The sequence below is a fragment of the Sceloporus occidentalis genome, unplaced genomic scaffold (assembly GCF_023333645.1).
Source record: "Sceloporus occidentalis isolate IW3139 unplaced genomic scaffold, rSceOcc1.0.p SCAF_5, whole genome shotgun sequence".
In the NCBI taxonomy this organism is placed as follows: Eukaryota; Metazoa; Chordata; class Lepidosauria; order Squamata; family Phrynosomatidae; genus Sceloporus; species Sceloporus occidentalis.
This window is the reverse complement of record NW_028316985.1, coordinates 138,325,511-138,353,413: the sequence shown is the minus strand read 5'-3', so window position 1 is coordinate 138,353,413 and position 27,903 is coordinate 138,325,511. Positions and strand designations below refer to the sequence as shown.

Below are 27,903 nucleotides of genomic sequence, written 5' to 3'. Positions count from 1 at the left end.
CTGGATGGTCCTTGTGGTCTCTTCCAACTCTATGATTCTATGATTCTGTTCTTTAAAGATAGTACTGAAACTTCTAACCATTGGTCAATGGGTGCCTCGGGGCTTTATTTTGTCCTCTACTTTGTTTAATGTGCACAGAAAACCATGGAAGGAAGTCATTCAAAGTTTTAGAGTCTGGTCTCATTAATATGTTGATACTGAATTATGTTGAACCCTTTCAACTAACCCAAAGAGGCTGTGAAAGTCATATTTTGGCCTGGATACTGTGAAGGACTGGACCTGGTGAATAATCCAAGTGAAATAGAGATTAATTGTGGATAATTTCTCTCCTAGATTGAATGATACTGTATTTTCCGGTGAATAAGGCGATTCTTTGAGTCTGCCTTATGGGCCGGATTTTGAACCCAGAGACAGGCGAATGGCATAGCCACCTCCCTGACTCTGGAGTCCTTGCCAGGTCCTCTCACAGCCAGCCAGCACACGCACCAGCTGGAGGGGGCCTCTCTAGAGGCCTTAGAGAGGATTCACGACGGTTGGGCTCTCGACGCCATTTTTTTTCTAAAAGGCAGCGGGGAAGCGGCTCCAGAGCCAGCCAGGCTGAGTAAAATAGCCGTCCCCTTACTCCTCGCTGCCGCCACCGCCGGAGATCCTCTGATCCTCCAGCAGCTTCAGAAGTCCTCCACGGAAGCCGCTGGAGAAGTGGAGGATCCCGGGTGGCGGCGGCGGCGGCGGCGAGGAGTAAGGGGCCGGCTCTTTTACTCGGCCCAGCCGGCTCTGGAGCCGCTTCCCCGCCGCCTTTTAGAAAAAAATGGCAGTGAGAGCCCAGCCGCCATGGATCCTTTCTAAGGCCTCTAGAGAGGCCCCCTCCAGCCAGCGTGAGACTCCCTCATGGGAGTCCAGGGATGCTGCCAGCGGGCGACGTGGGGGGTCATCTTATACCCCCCGTCGCCTTATACTCCGGAAAATACGGTACTTCCCTTGAAGGATCAGCCCTACAGTTTAGGAGGACTCCTGGCTCTGTCACTGCTGTTGGATGTACAGCTGTTAGTCTTGGACAAGTGTGTCTTTCCTCCACTTTGTTTGACATGTTCACTCTGATTCCTCATTGGGGAAACTGGCAGCTAAAATGCAGTCAAGAATCACTTTGTGGATCAGAATACCTGGTCTTCAATCAACTTGATTGGCTTCCAGTTTATTAAGATGCATAATTCAAAATACTGGTTTAGACTTTTCAAATCATAAACTATTTCATAGTAAGATATCTGAAGAATTACCTCTTTCCTACAGTGTGGGCATGATTAATTACAAATAAATTAATTCTTATTAGTTTATTTCCCCAATAATAAAAGTGTAAGTTACACTATGCTGTCTACTTACTGATGGATAACTTCCCTCCCTCCTCACACTTTTTAACTTTTACTTTTTAGTTAATTTCCCCCTGTCAAGATGGAACTGGGTAACAAGAATATGCATGCAAATATATGTTTCTGTATTGTACATATCGGGATAATTATCAGCATTCTCATCCTTATTACCACAACTATATGAAAAGGGATGGATTTTGGATGCACTTAGAATTTGCTGCTCAGGCTTTCATGAGTAATCTCATCTTTTTACTTCTGAGTAATATGGATAAAGTGAGAGTCACAGTGGTGTAGTGGTCTGATTATTAGACTAAAACTCTTGGAGATTCACTCAGCTGTGGAAACGCACTGGGTAACCTTGGACAAGTTGCATACTCTCAGCTTCAGAGGAAGGCAAAAGCGAACCACCACTCAATAAATCATGTCATGAAAACCCCATGATAGATTAACCTTAGGATCACCATAAATTGAAAATTACATGAAGGCACACAGCAACAACAAAATATGGATAAAATGGATTTTTGTACTGTGCTTGAAACTACAACACTAACTAGTCCCTTTTTAAAGTTAACTTTCCGAGTTTTGCTCATTCTGTAATTCACATCATTTCTCTCTAATTTTAAAGTCACCACCAGAGTTTCCATTGTGTGTCCCATTTCCTAAAGAGTCTAGTTTAGTGGAAACTGAAAAAAAGCATCCTAACTGTAGAACTCCCTCCTGAAGGAGGTGAGGCTGGATTCTTCTTTACTTTGCAATAGGTGTACAACAAATACATTCCACCACACTTTTAATGCTGCATAATGTTTTGTTGCTCTTCTATTTTAATTTGTTCTCAATTTTTATTATATGGGGTTTGTTCTTATATTGCTTGTGCTTCACTGGTTTTATGATAACTTTTCATGAAATTTTATTGTATGTTGCCCTGGGTACCTGGTAATAGACAGTAGAATTTATAAATTAAATAAAAGAGTGATATAAATCAACCAAAACAGAAGCTGCTGATATGTTTTCTAATATCGCTCCATAAATGGAAGGGCTGGTTACCTGCTTGTGGCAAAACAACTGGATTCTGTATAAGACATAGACTTGTTTCATGGATCATTGAGGTGATGAAATTAATAGTTTCTCTGACACCCCTGCACCCAAAAAATAATGTACAGTATAGCCTCATATGCAGTTTAGTATATATCATTTGCCAAAATACACCATACACTGTAGAAATTCTAATATGCATTTCTCCATCAAAGGCCTACACAAACACAATAAAAATGCCTCTCTTTTACAAGATATGTATCATGTAAAGCACTTTATCATGTTGTCCTGATGGTAGTTTCTAGACATTATCCACTCACAGATCCTTGATCCCATCAGATACCTCTGATGTGGCAAAAAGGCCTCTTTTCCTATTGTAGAACCAAGCTCTCTGACAGGTAAGGCTAAATATCTCACAAAACTACAAATCCCAGAAGTCAATAGCATTGAACCATGGCAGTTAACGTGGTGCCAAACTGGATTATTTCTGCAGTGTGCATGCACTCTTAGTCTACAAAAGCTTATGCTACCAACCTCTTTCTCTCAGTTTGTCTCAGAAGTGTATTGTTTCACAGTCAGCCTTCCCTGGTTCTTTCAAAATACAGGAAGGAATGCTACACTGAGTCTAAAGAAGTTAAACACCCAAAATCATAATATCAAGTGAAGATATGATTTCATGTATGCCTAAATACTTTGTAAAAGAACCTTCTGTAAAATAAACATCAATACTCTGTGAAAAAAAGTTGTAAATATTTGTTTTATACCTGACGTTTGGAATGGGTTATACCTAGAAACCAAGGTCTCATTAGGAGAAAAGCAGGATTCCCCAGCCAACTCCAATTCTGACAAGCCATTGGAACCAGACTCTGCTTTGCATCAGGTCTGGAGATCTCCTATCCAACCTTATGCATTTCCAGATTTTCTTGGTGAAACTTGTAAGCGGAGGTTTGCCATGTCTTCCACTGAGACTGGAAGTGTAACTTGTCCAAGGTCAACCAGTGGGTTTCCACAGGTAAGTGGGATTCAAATTCTGGTTTACTGGAGTCCAACACTCAAACCATTATACTGGAGTCCAACACTGAAACCATTATATCATTCTGGTGCTTAATCAAAATTAAACAGAAGGCAGATTACATTCTAAATTCTGACAAACTTTGCTTGCTTTACTGTAGCTACAAGAACAATCTTGGAGAAAATGTATCTGTAATTTTAAATATTTGTACTAAAGCTGGCATTTTTCTCACTACTAAGTTGTTGTTGTCTTTAGCACAAGACAAAAGTTCATACTGAGGCTTCAAGTTCATGCTGAGGATTTCAGAAACTGCACTCCAGTGAATGATTAATATTTCACTAGGTTATTCTTACAAAGCTTTATAAAGTGTGTTTCAAGTTATTGTGAACTGAATATAGAATCTTTACTCTTACAGTTCAATTTCCTAGGAAATGTTCAGCACTTGAGAGGTTTGAATGAATTTGCTCACAGCAAAGAGAACTATTTAAAATTCATTCTAATCAACAGTGCATTAACACAGAGGCTGTCCATCATGCTAATCTTGATATGAACATGTGACGTCTAGTACTGCATATAGATTAGAAAAATTCATAGGGACCATGCATTGTTTTCCTTCTCATCGGTGTAAAAATCAGTGCCCTATTGATTCTTAAAGATGGGACCCACTGAGTTTCAGCCATTGGTTTAAGTTTTCATGGCATATCTTTGAAAATAATAAAGAAACTGATCCTGTTCTAATTCATAACTTGCTCACTAAAATTCCCAATCTACCATTTTAAATTCAGAGGAATTTTTTTTGTTCTTATGAGATTCTGATGTAATAAATTTAAACATACAATAAATACAAGGTGGTCCAAGTTTTTTTTTAAGTATTTTCTTCTTTATTGTTTAACATTGTTAAAAGGGAAATGTTATCCAAAAGGAGAATACCAATGCTCACATATAGACTCATCAGCCTATGAAATAGCAGGATTGCTGGGATGTGATGATGACTCTCAAAATGGCTTGCAAGCCCTAAAGCGAACATCTATTAGGTTTGCTTACATGACACAAATTTCCAATGGCTGTCCTTTGGGTCCTTCCTGCAAATAAACTAAATTAAATTTAAAGTTGATTAAGAATGTTTAGCATCTGCCTGACAATCCAAACTTCCTTTGTAAACAAGGGCCTGTAATTTTGCATTGCAATGTACTAATGAACCTTATCCATGTAACACCTGCAGCAGCAACAAAACAGCAAAAGAGTTGCTTGCGCTTGCTTTTCTTTCTATAATAACAGAGTCAGACTATCTTGATACCAGGAGGTAGCCATTATATTCTCTTCCCCAAGTGCAGCTTCCAAATGAATAATCACAAGGAAATATATTATCCACTCAGATGCTCTCTACAGTCAAAGATGTATTTTATTGCCCAACAAGAAAAGTCATTACTGTGATGAATTCTTTAATAATGTACCAACTACAAGGTGGCTCATCTCTCAGCATGAAACTTTCACAGGATTCCTGTTAGCAGCTCTGATAATAATAATAAAAAAACCAAGAGGCATTTGTAAACTCCTTTTGCAAGCTGCTCTGAGTGTTGGCACATGTTCTATGCTGCCCATGGTTTTCTCACTTTTCTTCTCAATTATCCATTTCCAAGACCAGCATAGGCATTCCCCCTGAAGATTCGCAGTCACAGAGATGAATGTAAACAGCAGATAAAGTTTTGTTTTATGACACATACAGAAGACACCTCAACATGTAGCTGACTTCTCACTTCCAATTTCAGATATTACTGCCACTTTCTACTTGCCTTCAGGGACTCCCCAAAAGATTTCAACACACTTTCCAACCAAGTAAACTATTTTTCCAATTTCATGTGTTGTTGTTGTTTATTTCAGATTATTAAGAGAGAGAAAAATAGATGCATTTATCTTGTTTTCTTCTGCACTTTTTTAAAGGATCTCTTGTTTTAAAATGAATAGCAAATATCCATTTTTAAAATGGATAGCAAAGCATTAAAACATAATAACAGAAAAATATCCCCTGTATGAGTGAAACTACTAAAATCTATCAGTTTAGGAGATTCTTTTGTCTCATTATAGGAGTTTTATATCTCATAAACAATACACAATTTACTTCAAGGATAACCTGGTTTAATTTCATCCATCAGGCTAGTCATAGTAGAGCAAAAATTGGTCCATTACAAATAAGCAAAGAATACAAGACTATCTCAGGGTATCTCCATTTTACATTTCAAGTTTGATCATATAAGTATAAGTTTATTGTTTTCAGAGTGAGAGATGGGTCTCTGTAAGATATAATTTAAAAAAAATTCACATAGAGCCTGTACAGACAGGCCAAAATAAAGCTGCTTCAGGTCACTTTGGATGTATGCTGTTTAAATGCTGCATGAGTCCTGAGAGGCCGGATGCCATGCCAAAGCCATGCTCCAGTCCAAGGGACTAGAGTGCAGCTTTGGCACAGCTTGTGGCCTCTTAAGATGCATATGTCATTTAAACAGCATACCTCCAAAGTGACCCGAAGCAGCTTTATTTTGGCCTGTCTGTTCGGGCCCATAGGCTGTCTTTTAGGGTAAGAATCCTTTCAAGGCACCTTTCAAGGCACAAGAATCTTACAGTAATAAAAAAAAATCAACAGCACAAAAGCTAGACAAGAAATAAAAGCTATTGGTAAATTAGATTAACTAGAAAAGACAATGATGTATAGGAAGGTAGAAAAGAGGAGGACTGCATTGTAGGTGGATAGAGTTCATCAAGGAATCCACAGCCCTGAGTCTGCAGACTTGAGCAGGGCTGTTGATAACAGGCTGACTTAGAGGTCTCTCATTCATAGAGTCACCACAAATCAAAGTCAACTTGATGGCAGTTAACAACAAATATGATCACCACACCCATACAAAATTAAGATTCATTAATTCTATTCAGTAAATTAATGAGAACCTGAAGAGAAAAGTACTGTAAATAGGTCTTTTGGAAAGTTCCAAAGGGCTGTAAGAATGGAGCATATTTACCCTGGTTGATGATGTTTCTATAGACATGAAGCTACTGCCAAAAATATAATCTCTTGTGCCAGCCAATCTGGTTTCTGTTAAAAGTGGGCATGTAGGTTCTTTTTAGTAAGTAAATAAGCACGCTCATTTGGGTCAAAATCAGAGTACCTGCCCACTTCTTCTTAATCTGTTGTTAAGGCCAAGAATGTAAAGAATACTAGTATTTTTTGGTCATTCTTGATGAGAAGTACCATCACAACATATTGAGACTTGTGGGTGAAAAAAAATGGCATTGCATTTTGGGGCATTTTGTGAAAAATTCATTTGTACAAGAAAATTTGGCTTTAATTGATTTAATGTAACTTGAATTAATTTAATGATTATCCTACTTTTATCCCAGTACAGGACCAAAAGCAGCTTGCTGTTGTTAACTTCATTCAAGTCAACTTCAATTTATGGTAACGCTATGAATGAGAGACCTCAGTCCCCTGTCCTCAACCACCCTGCTTAGCTCTTCCAGTTTCAGGGCATCAGCTTTTCCGATTATTAATATTATTATTAACCTTTATTTATATAGCGCTGTAAATTTGAATCCATTCATTTGACATGTCTTTGCCTTTTTCTATTGCCTTCAAACTTACCAAGCATTATAATCTTTCCTAGTGAGTCCTTTCTTCTTGTGATATGGTCAAAGTATGACAACCTCAGTTTAGTCAGCTTTGGCATCTAGGGAGAGTTAAGGCTTGATTTGATTTCAGACCCATTTATTTGTTTTGTTTTTTAGCAATCCACAGCATCCATAGAATTCTTCTCCAACATTTTGCTCAGAAAATAGTATATTTTGTGGGAGCAAAAATGGTTTTACTACATTTGGCCTAAACAGACAGCTGAAAAAAGCTCACTTCCAGGTGTCATTGTTTTTCCAGGTGTTTACATGGTGCATGTTCTGATGATGCCCAGAAGCTGCCCAGGAAGGCAGACGGCTGCACTGAAATGGGCAGCTTCAAGACTCTACAGCAGCGTAGCGTTTACATGCTATATACCACTGGAGCGTCTTGAAGCCACCGCCCAAATAGGAGCGGATCTTTCCCACTCCTATTTGGGCCAGGTTCGAGGCAGATTGGGGCCAAAGCATGCATTTGTCACAGACCTAATCCATCTTTGGCAGAGGTGACTTCAAGCCACCCCTTCTTGCCGGTCTGTTCCAGCCCACAGTAATTTTTGCTAAAGAGACTCCAACTCCTACCCAGGCAAAACATATAAAAATGCATTAAAGCTTTGTGATCTCAACCATCAGGGAGGAAATGTTCAAAATTCCATCTTCTTTTATGCAAGACTGAAATAAACAAGTTACAAGCCTAGCCTAGACGTATTTTATTGTTGCCAAGGCAATAATTTGAAACACAGGATTCTTCATTCACATACATCATGAGAAGAACTAGAGTGGAGATGTGACATATGCAAGAAAACACACCTTTCCTCCATGTGTTCTTTTGCCCTTGTTTGCATCACAGATTTTTGCATGCTCAGTGTACAGGTATAAAAATGGGGTTGTAAACATGTTTAGTTGAACACAACTGCAAAAGTTTCATGCTCAGGAACAGTGCTCTATACAGGAGCTCCTTAAGCACATTCAGTGAAGGCCTATAGATGGACCCCCAGGTGTTCCAGTAAGCACAGTATGTGTGTTCAAATATGATCCACTCTCACTTTAGCCCTATTTATGTTGTAGGCTGATATGCTATGTTTGTATTTATTTATTTGTCTGGTTATTTTGTGGTTTGATCTGGTTTCTTTAATTTCATTTGGCATTTACTGCATATGGCTGCACTGAGGTGCCAATTAAAACACATAAAAAGAGTACAGTGGGCCCTTCCCATCTGTGGGGATTCAGGTAGGAAAAATGCATGTGCCCAAGCCCGTATTAGTCAATGGGTGAATGTCACACACTGCCATTGACTAATATGGGATGGGGTGATCTGTGGGAACTCCAGTCTGTGGAAGGGTAGCCACTGTATCTTCAAATGGAATTATTACACAGTAATTTGCATCTCATTTATCTGCAAATTTGAAAAAGTCCTATTCATTTCAGTTTTGTTTAGGCTACTGCATCAGAAATGACACTCTCATATCAAACAATATTTCATGTCATCATGCCAAATTTAGTATCAAATGCATGCTGACAGTCAGACCTGAGACTGAGCAACATCGCTCTATGATGATTTTCATTTCAAAGAGCTAAATTCAGATTCTCAGTCTCATGAAAAAATAAAAAGATGTCAGTGGATTGAAAAAAAAAGCTCTCATTAAAAAGTCCTTTGGCATGCTTTTTATTGAGCACTTGCCATGAATCACACAGATCTGAAGACAAATAAAGGACCTAGGAATTGAGACACAGCTCTTTCAGAATCCATTTGGGACGTCCTCAGGACGTCCCAGTTTAAAAAAGGGGCGTCTCTTCTAGACGCCCCTACTCCTGTTATGGACTCTGTCCGTAACAAATGGCGGCGGCCGTTCCACACAGCCACTGCCATCTTGACGTAATGGACACTCTGTGTCCGCACATCATGCCCCGGAAGTGATGCCGCGAGTGCGTGACTAGCGCCTCACAGCGTCTCTTCCGGGGCCCAGAAAGGAGCGCGATTTTCGCACTCCTTCTGTGCAGCGTCCGGGAACCGCGCGGTTTGGCTGCTGCGGTTCCCGGACGCTGCAACCGGCGGCGGCAGCAGACTGCCGCTTCTCGGCGGTCTGTAACGCACCCAAGTCTTCATCTGAAGCAGAAGCAGCTGCTGTAGAAAATCTGAGAATAACCACCACAACAGCTGAAATGAACATTACAGACTAGCCTATTTCCAATTGCTAGTTCCATCTAGAAGAGACTCATTGAATTAAAAGGATTTATATAAGTGTTCGCTTTTCTTGTTGTTGTTATTTGCCACCAAGTTGGCTTCAACTAATGGCCACTTGCTGAATGAGAGACATCAAAGAGTCTTGGCCATTAACAGCCCTGCTCATGACTTACAAACACAGATCTGTTGTTCCCAAGTTCAATCAATGCACCTGTGATGTGTTCCTCCTCTGTTCCTATTATCTTTGACTTTTGTCAAGCATTATCATCTTTTCTAGTCAGTTATGTTGCCCTATGATATGCCTCAGTTTAGTATAGCTCAGGCTAGATTTCCACTTGTCTTTCTGGCAGTCTAAGGTATCTGTAGAACCCTCCTCCAGCACCAAATTTCAGAGCAGCTGATCTTCTTTCCATCAGCTTTATTCACTGTCCAGCTTTCATAACCAAACAAATAAAATATTTCCTTATCAGGAATCAATGCAATGGGTCTGCTATGGCTGGACCTAGCAATTAGGTTTGGTTGTCTAGCTGCAGAACAAAATGTTGAATAAAGGAAATGCTGGATATATATTCACCTGTGGTGTTCTGTTAGTGGAACAGGAGCCAATGAAACCAGGAGAGGGTGATTCTCCCCTCCTCTGTACAGCCCCTGTGCCCCTGACCAAATTAGTTCTGCAGAGCTAGGAAACCTTTTGGAAGCAGTTTTTGAGTGTCATGGAGGGCTGAAGCAGGGAGAAGACAGGAGAAAAGACCAGCTGTGAATACCAGCAGGACTTTGGATGTAGTCACTGTGTGAGATTGTGATGTCGAGCTTAATTGTAGTATTTATTACTAATAAGCTATATGTGGTGCTGTTTCCAGCTTCAAGCATTTATACTCTTGTTCAAGGTTGTTCCTTAGTTAAATAAAGCAATAAAGTCTTCTTCGGTAGAGACACACTGGTCTGGCTTCTCTCTGTAGCAGTTCCTGCTACAGAGAGGAGGAGGAGAAAGGTAGCTGGGCAGCCATTGTAAGTGGTGACTGTTTAATTGTTTTTTAAACTCTAGGAAGAGTGTGCTTGTAGTCACATCTTCAGTGAGTCACACCTGTGAGTCACTAGGGGCGGAGCTAGCAGACTAGCTCTTTATTTCTTCTCCCAGAGCCTCTGCAGAGCAGTTCCTGCTACAGAGAGGAGAAGGAGAAAGGTAGCTGGGCAGCCATTGTAAGTGGTGACTGTTTAATTGTTTTTTAAACTCTAGGAAGAGTGTGCTTGTAGTCACATCTTCAGTGAGTCACATCTGTGAGTCACTAGGGGCGGAGCTAGCAGACTAGCTCTTTCTTTCTTCTCCTAACGGCGCGCGAAATTTTATTTGTATTTTTATTTCATTTTTTTCATCCAAGGAAATCTGCAGCAGAGGCAGAATCGATTGAGCTCACTGCCACAAATTGTTGAATCATCAGGGGCTTAACGTTGGTGTTTTCTGGAGGATTTTTTTTTCAGGTGGAAGCCCACAATCCTGTTCCAGTAATTTCCTAAGACTTTTCAGTATGGACACTGACGGAACCACGGCAGTCACTGGCAACACTTGTGGGATGTTTCTCTTCTTGCCTACAGAAGTGGGGAACTTCACATGCCCCAAGTGCAAGTTGATAGCCCTCTTAGAGGAGAAAGTGATGCAGTTGGAGTCCAGAGTAGCTACACTTCAACATATTAGGGAGCAGGAGGATTTCCTGGACACAACAGAACTAACAATCCTGGACGAATACCACGCAGAGGAAGATGCTGGAGCCGAGGAGGTCACTTCACATACACAGGAGGCAGACAGCTGGAGGAATGTCACACAGAGAAGTAGGCCAAGAAGGGATTGTTCGGGGAACTTGCAGCTAGAGAATCGATTCGAAGCTCTATCCCTTATCAAGGAGGATGAAGAAGAGCAGCATGGACAGACTTCAGGGACAGAGCAGGCAAGCCTGAGAGTCCCACCCAAGGGGACAGCCGCTGCTAAACTTCATAGGAGGCGTGTGGTTGTAGTGGGGGACTCCTTGCTGAGGGGTACAGAAGCAGTGATTTGTAGGCCTGACAAGATGTCTCGAGAGGTGTGTTGTCTTCCAGGGGCAAAGATCCATGATGTGACAGAGAGGCTGACAAGACTGGTCAAGCCTACTGACCAATACCCTTTTTTGGTCCACATGGGAACCAACGATACTGCAAGACACAGCCTGCAGAACATCAAAAGGGATTACGAGGCGCTTGGTAGGAAGCTGAAAGGAATGGGTGTACAGGTTGTCATCTCATCTCTTCTGCCAGTTGAAGGGCACGGTCCAGGAAGGGAGAAGAAAATAGCGGATGTGAACAACTGGCTCCGCAGATGGTGCCGCCGAGAACGGTTTGGATTCTTCGATCATGGGCTGCGGTTCCATGAGGAGGGACTTCTTGCAACGGACGGGTTGCATCTCACACCAGTTGGAAGAAATGTCTTTGCCAACAGTCTCAAGAACTTGATCAGGAGGGCTTTAAACTGAGTTCCGTGGGGAAGGGAGACAATATTAAGGAAGGCGAAAGGGCTGGAGAAAATAGTCAAACAGACATAGAGGTAACAAGAAAAAAAGTGCAAGGACACAACAGTGGGAGGCAAATAAACTCGCACAAGCAACAATTAAATGGGACCCATGGTCTGCGATGCCTCTACACTAATGCACAGAGCATGGGAAATAAGCAAGATGAACTTGAACTCCTAGTACAGCGAAGCAAATATGATATAATAGGCATCACTGAAACCTGGTGGGATGAGTCTCATGATTGGAATGTGGAAATAGAGGGGTATAACCTTTTTAAGAGAAATAGGCCAAACAGGAAAGGAGGAGGAATAGCACTATATGTCAGAGATATTTACACCAGTGAAGAGATCCAGGACATCAATCATGGAAGCCAGGTGGAGAGCATCTGGATAAGAATCAAAGGGGAGGGAAACAACAAGGATGTTACGGTGGGAGTCTACTACAGATCCCCAAGTCAGACTGAGGAATTGGATGATATCTTTCTAGAACAGATGACCACACAGTCAGAAAAGAGAGATGTAGTAGTGATGGGCGACTTCAACTATCCTGATATTTGCTGGAAGTCAAACTCAGCAAAATCCACAAGGTCTAGCAAATTCCTCACTTGCCTGGAAGACTATTTCATGGTCTAAAAGGTGGAAGAGGCAACAAGGGGGTCAGCTATTTTGTCCTAACCAACAAGGATGACTTGGTTAATGGGGTGCAAGTGGTGAGATCATTAGGTGGAAGTGACCATGTTCTCCTGGAGTTTGTTATACAATGGAAAGGAGAAGTCAGGCATAGTCAAACATGCATTCTAGACTTTAGGAGAGCGGATTTCAGTAAACTTAGAGAAGTATTGAGGGTGATCCCGTGGTCAGAAATACTAAAAGGGAAGGGAGTTCAGGCCGGATGGGAGTTTCTCAAAAGAGAGATACTGAAATCACAATTTCAAACAGTCTCAGTGAGAAAGAAAAATGGGAGGTGTCTCAAGAAACCAGGATGGATGACTAAGGAACTTTCAACCGAGTTAAGTTTGAAATGGAACATGTATAAGAAATGGAAAAAGGGGGAAATCACAAAAAAGGAATTCAAAGAAATAGCAGGCATGTGTAGGGGTAAAGTCAGAAAAGCTAAAGCACAGAATGAACTCAGGCTTGCTAGAGAGGTTAAGAACAATAAAAAGGGCTTTTTTGGATATGTCCGCAGCAAAAGGAAGAAGAAGGAAACGGTAGGGCCACTGCATGGAGAAGATGGCAAAATGCTAACAGAAGACAGAGAAAAGGCAGAATTACTCAACACCTTCTTTGCCTCAGTCTTCTCAGAAAAGGAAAAGGGTGCTCAACCTGAGGATAATGGAGCAAAGGACAGAACAGGGGAATTTCAGCACAGAATAAGTAAAGAGATAGTAGAGGAATACCTTGTTAATCTAAATGAATTTAAGTCTCCAGGACCAGATGAACTACATCCAAGGGTACTAAAAGAACTGGCAAATGTAATATCAGAGCCATTGGCAATCATATTTGAAAACTCCTGGAAAACAGGAGAAATCCCAGCAGACTGGAGGAGGGCAAACGTTGTCCCCATCTTCAAAAAGGGGAAAAAAGAGAATCCCAACAATTATCATCCAGTTAGTTTGACATCAATACCAGGAAAGATTCTGGAGCAGATCATTAAACAGAGAGTCTGTGAACATCTAGAAGGCAATGCCATAATCACAAAAAGTCAACACGGGTTTCAGAGAAACAAGTCATGCCAGACAAATCTGATCTCTTTCTTTGATAAAATTACCAGCTTGGTAGATGAAGCGAATGCTGTGGATATAGTATATCTTGATTTCAGTAAGGCCTTTGGCAAGGTTTCCCATGACATTCTTGCAACCAAGCTTGTAAAATGTGGGCTAGATAAAGTAACTGTCAAATGGATCTGTAATTGGTTGACTGGCTGAACCCAAAGGGTGCTCAACAATGGCTCTTTTGCATCCTGGAGAGAAGTGACCAGTGGGGTCCCACAGGGCTCTGTCCTGGGCCCAGTGTTATTCAACATCTTTATCAATGACCTGGATGACAGAATTGGGAGCATACTTATCAAATTTGCAGATGACACCAAATTAGGAGGAATAGCTAATACTCCAGAGGACAGGATCAACATTCAAAATGATCTGAATAGACTAGAAAGCTGGGCCAAAGCTAACAAAATGAAATTCAACACAGAGAAATGTAAGGTACTGCACTTAGGGCGGAAAAATGAAATGCACAGATATAGGATGGGAGACACATTGCTGAATGAAACTACATGTGAAAGGGATCTAGGAGTCCAAGTAGACGATAAGTTGAACATGAGTCAACAGTGCGATGCGGCAGCTAAAAAGGCCAATGCAATTTTAGGCTGCATCAATAAAAGTATAGTGTCTAGATCAAGAGAAGTAATAGTGCCATTGTATTCTGCTCTGGTCAGGCCCCACCTGGAATATTGTGTCCAGTTCTGGGCACCACAATTCAAAAAGGACATTGAGAAACTGGAGCGTGTCCAAAGGAGGGCGACTAAAATGGTGAAAGGTCTGGAAACCTTGCCCTATGAGGAACGACTCAGAGAGCTGGGGATGTTTAGCCTGGAGAAGAGAAGGTTAAGAGGTGATATGATAGCCCTGTTTAAATATGTGAAAGGATGTCATATTGAGGAGGGAGCAAGCTTGTTTTCTGCTGCTCCAGAGAACAGGACCTGGAACAATGGATGCAAGCTACAGGAAAAGAGATTCCACCTCAACATTAGAACTTCCTGACAGTAAGGGCTGTTCGACAGTGGAACACACTCCCTCGGAGTGTAGTGGAGTCTCCTTCCTTGGAGGTCTTTAAACAGAGGCTGGATGGCCATCTGTTGGGGATGCTTTGATTTGGATTTCCTGCATGGCAGGGGGTTGGACTGGATGGCCCTTGTTGTCTCTTCCAACTCTATGATTCTATGATTCTATGAAATAATCTGATCATGATTCACAAACTCACCCCTCAGTTGCAGTATCATTACAGTCAGTCTAGAAGTAAACATCCTATATCAGGTTGTACAACTGCATATCATAGACTCATATAATGCATAGGAAATGTCCTGAATACAGGTATATACATACATTCCTTCGATTTATGATATTTGATATCCTGAAACATGATGAGCCAGAAAACCACCTCAGGCTGACGATATAGGTGTACTGGCACATGAAAGCAGTGACTAGTTTCCTTCCTTCCTTCCTTCCTTCCTCTATATGATAAGAAATCATACAATTAAATGAGTTTAACCATGATGTGTGGACGTCTGTGTGTGTGTACAGCATGATATAGTGGTCAAGTGCTGGACTAGGAATCTGGGAGGTCACGGTTCAAATTCCTGCTCAGCCATAGAAACTCACTCAGTGATCTTGGCTAAGTCAAACAGCCTCAGAGGAATCTTGTAGCACCTTTGAGACCAACTGAAAGAAAGAAGTTGGCAGCATGAGTTTTCGTACACTGAAGAAGTAGACTTAATCTATGAAACCTTATGCTGCCAACTTCTTTCTTTCAGTTAGTCTCAAACAAGATCGCTCTACATACTGATTCTACAGACTAACATGGCTATATATATTTTTAATTCATCCTCAGAAGAAGGAAATGATAAACAAATCTGCCAAGAAAATCCTGTCATAGATTTTCCTTATGGTTGTCATAAGTCAGAAAATAACTTGAAGGCACATAACAACAAAATCAGCAGCAAAAACAACAAAAGAATCCCTCTATAAGAAATAATCATCAGAATCCTGTATGACCATTATGTAAAATGTTGCACCATAACTATGGTGTTACATAATGGAGACTGGCTTTTTAAAGCTTATAATTATGATTATCCAAATATACCAAAAACAGGTATTCCAGAAATTCCAGATATGGCAGTCTTCTGTCTTTTCTGTTCCATTGGGAAATGAACCTTCAGCAACTGCAACAAAAACAATTAAATAATATTGTTTTAGATTTATAATTGACAATATGTAACAGCTGTAAAAAGGCAGCAGGAGTAGGCATGGAAAAGCATACATATCAAAATCATTCAAAGCCTTTCAACCTTTAGTAGAAGGAAGTAAACTATGAATTATATTAAACACTAGTAATAGGCTGTGGGATGCTCTCAAGTAAGAGAATGAATACTGCTTCAGATTCACATACTGAGTAGATGATGCCTGGTTCTGGACATATGTCATTTGGGTTCTGGATGCACCGATATTTCTTAGGCTTCTATCACACTACGTAGCTATAGCATTTTGATACCACTTTAAATGCCATGTTTCCACTCTATAGAATTCTGAGATTTGTAGCCTCGTGAGGGATTTAGACCTCTGTGCCAGAGTGCACTAATGTTTCACCAAACTACAAATTCTAGGATTCTGTAGAATGAATCCATGGTAATTTAAAAAGTATCAAAGTGCTACAATTGTACAGCATAAAAGGGACCCTAGCTTTTTTTTAAAGCCACATCACAATAATATAAGCTCAGAATAATACACACTATGGCATAGATCAGAGATGAGCAAGTGTGGTGGGTCCAGGGGCCAATTTTTTGTCCTGGAACCCTCGGGGAGGGGGGTGTCCAGGACAGAGTATCAAAATGCATCCCTAAACAACAACAAAAATATGGAAGAGTATTGAAATCTATTTCCAATTTTTTTTTTAAAAAAAACATATTCTTTAAAAGACAGAGAGATTGTGTTAGTGCAAGAGAATCCTGCATCCTATTTAAAAGGTGAATTGCTACTTCTAGAGGCTTCCTGAAGAGGCAATCCATTTCCTTTTGCCTGGAAAATGATGTTATGAGGAATCTGGGAGAACCAAGGGCTTCAAGAAAACTGTGGGTGCCACATGCAGCCTTAGGTCTGCACTTTGACCACCCCCAGCCTATATCATTTTGCTTTGTTTTGACAAGTGAAGACACATTTACTCAATTGCTGAATAGTGAGTCAACACATCTGTAAACCCCACTGATTCAATCGGTCTACCCTAGCAACAGGATTTAGGCCAATGGCTTCATTAATATACATAAATTGGAGGAACTTAATAGTAATGTAAATATGTCATTGTGCCTATGGGCATCACAACTGCATAACTGTAGAAGAGGGTGACAATCATGCAATGATGGGGAGGTTATCTTTTGCAAGCAGGCTCCTCCTCCTGCTGGCCATGCAGCAACAGGGACATTTTCAAAGTCTAAGAAATTTAAAGTCTATTTGCATCTCAACAGGGACCCCTCTTTTGCAATCCAATTATTATTATTATTATTAACCTTTATTTATAAAGCGCTATAAATGTACACAGCGCTGTACATACAATTGGACGGTTCCTTGCCCTCAGGCTTACAATCTAAAAAGACACGACACAAAAGGAGAAGGGAGTGGTGGTGGGGAAGGGGATGAGGGCCAGCAGTTCTCCTCTACCTCCAAGGCCTGGATCAGGGGAGATGGACTGGAGGGAGGGCTTGGTTTCTTAATGGATGGTTAATCTTCTTCCAGGGAGGCCTGTTGGAGCTAGCCTGCCTCTCTAGTAGGATAATACATATAAAATGCATAGCAATACAGGAAATGATTCAATAAAACAGGCAACAAAGAACATCAAATAGCAAGTGACAATTATGCAATGCCTGGGAACGCTTCTCTGAACAGGATGGTCTTCAACTCCATTTTGAAGCTTGTTAAAGAAGTGATGGTTCTTGCTCGTGGGGGGAAGAAGGTTCCAGGAGTGAGGGGCAGCGAGTGAAAAGGGGCAAATCCGAGATGGGGCAGAGGAAATCCTGGGCTGGGACAGCAGACCTTGACTACCAGAACGGAGGGCCCTAGTGGGAAGGTGAGGAGAATACTGATGGATCTTTGTTTGGATTTGTTAAATGGCCAACACAGCTACACCTGTATGTTTTCTGTATTGTGAGATACCGCATTGTAGCTGCAACAGAGGAACCATGAAAAGTAGACTGTGGACTGGGACGTGCAACCAAAACAAAACAATTTTTTCTTCTTAAATTTGTATTGAATTTGCAGGTTTTACCTCTACACCAACAAAATGATCGTGATGCAAAAACATGGAGACTTCTTGAGGAATCCATTGTTTCCTCCCTACAAAGAGGCATGTGACCTCACTGGATTGGAGGCATATTGGATTGCAAAAGAGGGGTCCCTGAAAAAGATATCCTCCCCAACATAACGTCTTTACTAAGGACTGAAACAACACGCAGGCATCTGACATCTCCAGTTGTTGTTTTTTTCTCCTGTTTGGTTTATAACATTTTGCCTGATGAAGAAGCCCATGGAGCTTCAAAGGTTTGCAATAAGTATATTGTGCATTTCAGTTGGCCAATAAAGGTATGACTGATGGATTTTTGTTTGGATTTGTTAAATGGCCAACACAGCTGCCCCTGCATGTTTTCTGTCTTCATCTAAGTTTGCTATTTATAACAAATTAAATTGTCAGACAGCTTTTGTGAAGGGAATCTATTCCCCTGTTAGCAGTACATCAGCTAGATTTATTATTTACATGTTTTTTAAAAAAACTAGCATCAGTGTTTCTGTTTTAAATTAAGTGACAATGATATATGAATGCAGATGTATTAGGTCAACATTCCTGCATTATTTTTAATCACCTGGGATACTTTCACACTACACAGTTGGTGAGGAACTAGATCCGGCTGAGAAATCTGAATAGCAATCCCTGAACATCAAATCCCAGGACTCCATAGGATGAAATCATGGCAGTTAAAGTAGAATCATAGTACTGTACTATGATTGTACAGAGTGAAAGGGCCCTTACTGAAATAAAGACTATTGTCATTGTGCCTTCAAGCTTATATATTAATCACATAGATGAAACACTGATACAGCTATTACGGGACATTAATTTATTTTCTAAAAATGGATGGTTATTTGTTGAACAATTGTCAGTACTTTTCTAAGTATTGTAATGCCTAGAACTAATACAAAGTCAGGTGTGGATATTATGGATACCACAAGAGCCATGCAAGAATGGCATGGAAGAAGGCTGTAACAGCCTTCAAATGATGTCTGGTGATTTATTTATTTTTGTGGTAATGTGCCTTCAAGTTTCCTCTGACTTATGGAAACACTATCCTGGGCTTCTCTTGGCAAGATTTATAGAGGAGGTTTGCCATTGCCTTTCCCTACGGCTGAGAGAATGTGACTTGCCCAAGGTAACCTAATGGGTTTCCATGGCTGAATTGTGATTCAAACACTTTTTTCCTGGAGTCCTATTCCAACACTCAAACCAGCACACCATGCTGGTTCTACAAACATTATGCCTTAAACTATAATCACTTCTGTTTGTCCAGAGGCAAAAAGATGCTTTCTATTTGAATTTTGCTCATGTCTTCCACCCATCCTTTTTCAGTTCTGGGAATATTTTCCTCCTTGCACATCCTATAATGTATCGCTATTGTATATTGATCATTTCTTTCATCTCTGTTATAAATTTGGATTACATATCCAGCTCCTCCTTTTCAATGGAATGGGTGGTTTTCTTCAGTTTCCTGCACTTTAGTACTCTTGACAACATTCAGAGGAAATACTATTGATTACTGTGAGTTTCTTTCCTTCACCCATCAGCTCATTCTTATTCTAGAAATTAAATACTAAGCTAAAAGGCACTGAAGTTATATTCTCTACTACAGGTTTCCTTAAAGTTCATTCCATTAGACATTTGTACAGTCACAACTTCACTTGCTTTGTGTGTCCTCTTCCTCTTGTATAATCATCCCGTTTACATTGCCTCCCTTCCAACTCTTTAAACATCAAAGTAATATAATTATAAATATTTTAATCCTCCTCCACCTAGACCTGAGCTACACTTTCTAAAGTAAAACATGCTTGTTATTCCTCTTCACTTAGACATGGGCTACATTTTAAAAATTAAACTGTACTTTTTTATGATTTCTATTTTAATCTAGTCTGTAATCGTGCTTTCTTGCAAAAACATTGCAAACTCTTTGCTTGCAGTTCTGCATCCAGTTCAGCCCAATGAAATTAATGAACTATAGACCTAATGGTCTATATAAATGGCTGCACAACAATACTCCATAGTGTTGTTGTAAGTGATCATTGCTGAATCATTGCATCATAATTTAGCCCTTAAATTAGGGTTGTATCCATAATCAACCCTTTACCACTGTTTTAATGTTACTGGAGGCAATTTTATGGGCAGAATATAAAAATTATTTGAGGCAAACCCACAGATAGTAAGTTTTTTTAAAATAAATTGTATTAAATATTACATTCCAACAGTTAACAACCAAACTCAGACAATAAAACAAACTTACATCATGCAGACTAAACAAACACATTACAATACAAATACATATACTTCAATTAACATAAAATTTAAAATAACTTCCTTCAAGGTTGTAATCACCTGATTTGTCATAATGTTCTTGATATTCTCTTACTAATATTGTATATCTCTAAACTTTTATTCTTACCTCTTTTAATGATTATTTTTGCTGTCCTAATTCTGTTCTTTATTTGGTAATTTAATCCTTTATGAATCTCACTTGCCAGATATTATCAGTTTTTCCTACGCTCATCCATTTTTCAGCTCAGTATTTTTTTTAAACTAGAGTCCATTCTTCTTCTATCTTATCTATTGCTTTCTCTTGTATTAGGGCTGTTATTATATCCAATTATTATTATTATTATTATTATTATTATTAACCTTTTTTTATGAAGCGCTGTAAATTTACACAGCGCTGTACATGCAATCTTTTTAGTTAGACGGTTCCCTGCCCTCGGGCTTACAATCTAAAAAGACATGACACAGAAGGAGAAGGGAGTGGTGGCGGGAAAGGGTAAGAGGTCCAGCAGTTCCTCTCTACCTCCGAGGCCTGGACCAAGGCAGATGGACTGGAGGGAGGGCTTGGCTTCAAAATGGAAGGTTAATCTTCATCCAGAGAAAATACATACTCTCAAGTAGGATAATACATATACAATACATAGCAATACAGGAAATGGTTCGATAAACAGGCAACAAAAGAACATCAGATAGTAAGCGACAATTATGCAATGCCTGGGAAAGCTTCTCTGAACAGGATGGTTATTGTCCATTGCCTCCTTTTATTAGCCAATCCTCCATCGTAGGTATATGTTGATTTTTCTAGTATCTGGCAAAAAGGATTCTAGCTTCTGTTATCATATATAATATTATCTTTCTATACCGTTTTTCTTCCTTTTGGGGAATATCATGTGTCATATTTAACAAAAAAAATGCTCTAGATTAAATGGAATCTTTATTTTTAGAATCTCTGTCATTGATTCATGCCTCGCCTGAAAAGACTAAGAGCCCTCCTTCCAACCACCATCTTGAGGGGGAGAGAGGCAGGCCGGCAGCAACAAGCCTCAACTGATGGCTTTGACTGCTTTGTACATGGTTTTTGAGGATTTTTGTTGAATTGTATGAGATCGCTGATATCACTGTTGATGTATTGCTTTGTGCTGTAGCATGTGACATGTAGCTTGTATGTTGTGAACCGCTTTGATCTGGAGGAAAAGCGGTATACAAATAAAAATTATTATTATTATTATTATTATTATTATTAGGAACGACTAGGATGCCCCCCCCCCAAATTCCTCAAAATGATTATCCTGCTACATGAAGGGCAGCAAGGTCAAGTCAGATATGGTGACGCTCTCTCGGAGCCCTTTCTAATAACTAATGGTGTGAAACGAGGTTGTGTTCTCACTCCAACTCTATTTACAATCTTCTTCAGCATGATGCTCCAAAGGACTACAGCAGATCTTGAAGAAGAAGACAGCATGTATATACGCTACCGTACTGATAGTAGCCTGTTTAACTTAAGCCGTCTGAAAGTTCGCACTAAGACTCTAAACTATCTAGTCCCTAAGCTGCTTTTTGCTGATGATGCTGCCCTTGTTGCCCATACAGAAGCAGCTCTGCAGCACCTAACATCTTGCTTTGCTACAGCTGCAGAGCTCTTTGGGCTGGAAAGCAGCCTGAAGAAAATGGAAGTTCTCTACCAGCCGGCACCACAGGAAGAACACTACCATCCCCACATCACTGTAGGCAAATCTGTGCTTAAGTCCGTCCAGCTACCTGGGAAGCATCATCTCCTCAGATGCCAAGATTGATAAAGAGATCGATCACAGACTAGCAAAGGCATATAGTGCATTCGGAAGGCTTCACAAAAGAGTCTGGAGTAACAAACACTTGAGGTGAAGCACAAAAATCAGTGTGTATAGAGCCATTGTACTGTCTGTTCTCCTTTATGGGTCTGAAACATGGGTCACCTATCGCCAACACCTACGACTCCTCAAACGCTTTCATCAGCGCTGTTTACGCACAATTCTAAATATACACTGGACTGATTATGTGACAAATGTTGCTGTCCTTGAGCAAGCAGGGACCAGTAGCATTGTGGCCATGCTACTGAGGACGCAGCTGCACTGGGCAGGACACGTTTCTAGGATGAAGGACTATTACTCCCAAAAATAGTATTCTAAGGTGAACTCGCCATGGGTCAGCGTAAGAGGGGCGCTCCAAAGAAGAGATACAAGGACTCCCTGAAACAACATCTCAGGCTCGGACGAATAGATCACCAACAATGGTCCACCCTGGCCTCGTATCAGGAGACATGGAGACGCACTATCCACAATGCTGCAGCCTTTTTTGAAAACTCAGGCTGAACGGGTCTCGAAGAGAAATGAAAGCGCAGAAAGAACCACAACCCGGAAACATCACCCAAGGAGACTTTCTGCTGTGCTTTCTGCAACCAGACCTGTTTATCTCGGATTAACCTTTTTAGTCATCAGCGTGCTTGTAAAAAGCGTGGGATGAGTCCTTCCTGAATCTTTGGTCGCAAAGAAAAGCCAGAGAATTTTTTTTTAAAAAAAAATGCAGTTTTAATGTGAAATCAAAGGCTTTCATGGACGGCATCTATAGTTTTTTGTGAGTTTCTTGGGCTATGTGGCCATGTTCTAGAAGAGTTTCTTCCTGACATTTCGCCAGCATCTGAAGATGCCAGCCACAATCTCTGTCACAATTTAACCATTTTTAGAATGGTGCCCAGACAAACAAATCATTCCAAGTAGAAGGGAAATAGGACAGGTATATTCAGACCTATCTGATTAGGTGTCCCCTGATGGGACCTTGGATGGAATGATATATGGAGTCATGCCCATCTCAAAGGCAGGTAGCTTCATCTCTGTCCAGGTGACAAGGGAACCATGCATTGTCTTCCATCTATATGACATCCTATGTCTATTATCCCAGATATCTATTATCCAAGTGGGCTGAGTGTTGGCTTTTATCACCCAGCAGGAAGATTTCTGGATCAGGACATATGTTGTGGACAAAGCTTTACAGCTGCAACCAATAAAGTTGTGGTCTAGTTTGTTGTTTGTTTGTTTGTTGTTCCAACAGGGTGTTGTCAGCTGTGATTATTGTGTGACGAGCACTGATCCTGCAAGAAGCTTATAAAGAAAATGTATGAATTTCTAATGGATGAAATGTTCTGGTTTTTGTACCTGAAGTTCCAGACTCAAATCTCTGTTCAGATACATCCACAGTACAGTTGGCCCTTATTATACACGGATTTTTTATACACGGATTCAAGCATACACGGTTTGAAAATGTTCCAAAAAAGTATAAATTTACCTTGATTTTCCATTTTTTATAAGGGACACCATTTTGCTATGTCATTATATTTAATGGGACTTGAGCATACACGGATTTTGTTATACACGGAGGATCTTGGAACCAAACCCCAGTGTAAAACAAGGGTCCACTGTAGTACCCATGTGTTGTGGTACATGGGTTAATGCTATCATCACACACACATGGCCAATCTCATAGGCTTTTTTCTTTCTTTTTCTTGATCATTTCCCAATTGTAAAAATGAGGACAGTGTTTATCACAGTCTCCAAGCTTCAAAGTGATTTTATCATTTTATGCTTTGCCTGGCCTCACAGCCTTGGAATGTGAGCCTTTGCTGGGGACAAACCATTTAGCCTAGATCCTTCTCCAGAGCCTCTGTTGGCATCTGTCTTTCATTTTTGGATAGGTAACACAATACTCTGTCTCCACCCACCCTCCTCCCAATATCTTTTAGAAGCAGACCAGGGTAGGAATTTTTACTCTCATATGGCCATATTGACTCCAGGACCAGATATTTCCTGATTGGCTTGGATGAGAACAAGAAGCCACATGATAAAATGATGCTGACATGATTTATCCCTTTTTCCATGTTGTACAAAAACAGGCTTTCCATACAGCCAGGAATCTAAACCTCCAAATTAGCAATTCACTTCCTCATAGCCTCTGAACTTTGATTTTTATACTAATGAGCATTTGAAACTTTATTCTCACTTTATTTAGAGCTCCACATTTGTTGTATAACGCTCTCCACGAAAGCACGATTCCTTATCTCCACAGATCGTGCTTCAGTTGGAAGCTCTCATTTAAGTCCTGCACTACTTTTTCCACTGATTTATTTATTTCCCATAACTCCACTAAAGCAGAAGTTATTTTTGTCAGCCTTCCTGCTTTATTATCCTTAGATGTTATTGTTAGATGGTTACACATAGCCAGCTGTCTGTGATGGAGCAATTTTTTAAATGAAACTCAAAGTTTTCACTGTTGTGTGAAATATACAAAGAACAGTAGAGGGACGTAAACAAAAGCAAAACTTTGAAGCTAGTAGCATTGCAGTTTATGAACAATGATGCAAACTCTAAAAATGCTCTCAAAGCAACTTAAAACAATAACAAGACATCAATAAGATAAAACAAAATTATAAATAGATAGAGCCAACAGTAAAATTAACATCAGTTTAAAATATTTTGATCCCAGTCACATCTTATGACAAATTCCATGCAGCATCTCAGTTAAACTATTAAGAGAAAAATAAGAACAGATTGAGTCCTTATGCTTTTCAATAGGGTAGATTTGATGTATCCCAATTGGTAAGGTTTCTTAAGCATGGGGCCACAGCCAGATATGAATCTAACTGTTCATAAGGATGAACAAGTAAACATGACTTCATCTGATTTCTTAGGGTTCATGCTTGACCTTTCCCAATCACACCTTTTACGCAACTGTCCAAAAAATTTAGCACTTGCTCATTTTCTCTTAATCAGTCATTATACATCGAGGTATACTTTTTTCTTACCATATAAATTTCTGCCATTTTCATGCAGTTCCTATCTAAATAAAGATCCTTAGAATAAACACCTCTTTTCAAGAAGGAATTAGTTAAGATACTCAGATGTAATGACATATCATTACATACCAAATTCTGATTTATATTTCAATTTTGACAATTATGGTTGTGAAAGTTGGACAGTGATGAAAGCTAAAAGGACGAAAATTGACTCCTTTGAAATGTGGTGCTGAAAGAGGTTTCTACAGATGCTATGGACTCCTAAAAAATGAATGCCTCTAAGAACAAATCAATCCTGAACTCTCACTAGAAGGAAAGGTGACAAAATGAGGCTACAATGGGATCTTGTAGCAGCTTTGTACTGAAAGAAAGAAGCTTGAATGACAAGTTTTTCATAAATCCTATCTATTTGGCATCTGATGAAGTAGATTGAGCTTACAAATGCTTATGCTACAAATATCTTTCTCTCAGTCTCAAAGGTCTACAAGATCCCTTTGTATACTCTTACAGAATAACATAGCTATATTCTTGGATAAACTGAGGCTATGGTACTTTGGACATCTCATGACTGGAAAAGACATTAATGTTTGGTAAAATGGTAAGCAGTAGGAAAAGAAGGAGACTGCATGATATGTAGATCGATTCAATCAAGAAAACCACAACCCTAGTTTGCAAGACCTGAGCAGGGCAGTTGATGGCTGGGACTCTTTGAATGTCCCTCATTCATAAGGCTGCCATAAGTCAAAGTCAACTTGATGGGAAATAATAGCAACAACAAACTATATTGATAGTAAATCACATTGATTTCTTTGTGAATGTCTTAACAAGCAATGAGCAGAAGACCAAATTGATTTCTGTTGTTCTATATTCTAATTCATTTGAGATGTGGTGCTGCAGAAGAATGCTGATGATACCATGGAGAGCTAAAAATATAAACTAATAGGTCCTAGAACAAATCAAGCTAGAACTGTCACTTGAAGCCAAGACTAAAGGGCTATGCAGACCATCCCTGAAGGGATGGCCTACAGCCGCCTCCATCTTTGCCAGATCGGGGCCATGGCAACCACACACTGCAGCCCCAATCTGGCCTTTCCATGGTGCAAAAAGGAGCCACAAAAAGCAGCTCCTTTTTGCACCTTGGAAAGGGCACTGTAGCCACCGGTGCTGCAGCTTTACAGTGTCATGTGGACGCAGCATCAGAGGAGTATCATGATGCTGTGCGCCATGTGGTGCGGCAAGTGGCATCATGCTGTCATGGGAGTGGAGTCAGGACATGTGTCGTGCGGACGCCACATCCTGACTCTGCCTCCAGGCCAGCCTTAATGGCCGGTCTGCACCCCCCCCCCCCCCACCTCAATTGAGGTTGTCATACTTCGGCCACATAATAAGAAGGCATGACTCATTAGAAAAGACAACAATGCTGAAGAAGCTGGAGGGATGTAGAAAGAGAGGAAGACCACAAACCAGATGGACAGACTCAAACAGGGAGACCATGGTCCTGAGCCTGCAAAACCTGAGCAGGGAGGTAGAGGATAGGGGGGCTTGGAGATGTCTCATTCACAGAGTCACCATGAGTTGAGACTGACTTGAAAGCAGCTAACAACAACCAAATATTCTAATCAATATTTAATTTGTGCAGGTGTGAGTGGGTGTGTGGCTGTGTGGAGGCTGCAGTACTTAATAATGTAATTTTTGCATGCTTTTCTCAGGTAAGGTCTAACTGTACAAAGGGGTTTACTTCCTAAAGCATGTTAACATTACAGCCTTTTATATGGAATGCTCACAAAAGATTCCATTCTACTGATGCTTTTTTAAGGCAAGCTAAATATGATGGGGGGGGGGACTTGAAAGAATTATTCAGACGTGCCAAAAAGAGGTGGGGGACTACATCCTAAAATGCTCATGATAATTTAAGACACCAACATTTTTCTTTAGTCTGAATGTCCTTCTTCAAGGACTGTTTGCAGAGATCTGTGAAAGATATATGCTTGAAAAACTCAGAGACAGCAACAACTTCAATTACTGAAGCCATTTTAAACCACACCAGACAAAGCACACAAAAATACATTGCAGAGAACAATTCTGCACAGGCAGGACTCCTAAATCCTATGAGGAATATGAAAATAGGTCTGGTACATGACTGAATTAGATCAACTGTTATATTTCACCACTGTTTCCTTGTCTATCTGGCAAGTCAAATATGGCACCTTTCTTTTCCTTTTGAGGTAGAAGAAAATGAAGATGGGCATGTCAAGTGCCAGAAGCAATCTCTTCTTTCAGAAAACAGTGTGGGTGGAACTTGTTTAACTTATTTTTCTTTCTTTTCAGAATTATTGGACAAACCCTTTCATTCTGATGCCTGAGGCTGAAAAGAAAATGAACCTGCTGTTTTTGTCATGAGAGGAGAAAAGGTGAGTGTATATGCTTTTTAGATGGAAACAGCAAGACTGTTTCTCCTTTTATTACCCTGGTTTATTCACTTCTCTAGCAGAGCTGGATTTTAACAGGAAGTGTTATAACATGTGCTGCTTAAACTCTGCACTTTGTCAAGGTCCGATAAGGTTGATATTGTCCTTCTAGTTGTGTAAAGCAAAAATTAAAACAAAACCCCTTAAAGAAACTGTCTAACCTTCAAACATTTGGGGTAAAACAAAGGTATGCATTTTACTTTCCCATTCCTCCAGTATATCTGTGAGAAGAAGAGACATGAAAACCCTGCTAGAGGAACTTTCTCATCACTTCAAGATGCTTAGTCCATGCAAACATTTCAATGGGAAATCCAGTAGTTGAACTGTAATCCATCCATCTGAATTTTTCACTCTTTCTAAATGGTTTTTGAAACTGCTAGTAGTAGTAGTAGCAGCAGCAGCAGTAGTAATGCCTCAGATGTTGTTATACATACATTTTTATTTAGGAATGCATGACCTGATAGCTTTTGTAGTCACAGCATGTGAT

At 40.2% G+C, this 27,903-nt stretch overlaps 1 long non-coding RNA gene across 1 annotated transcript in view; it reads right to left on the bottom strand.

Annotated features, from left to right (window-relative positions):
• The window catches only part of LOC149312880 (uncharacterized), a 109,733-nt gene that overhangs the window by 56,335 nt on the left and 25,495 nt on the right, over positions 1 to 27,903 (bottom strand). Inside the window, exon 2 of the long non-coding RNA XR_016281440.1 lies at positions 15,648 to 15,726. This is a non-coding gene — a long non-coding RNA (uncharacterized LOC149312880). The remainder of the gene's footprint in view (positions 1 to 15,647; positions 15,727 to 27,903) is intronic.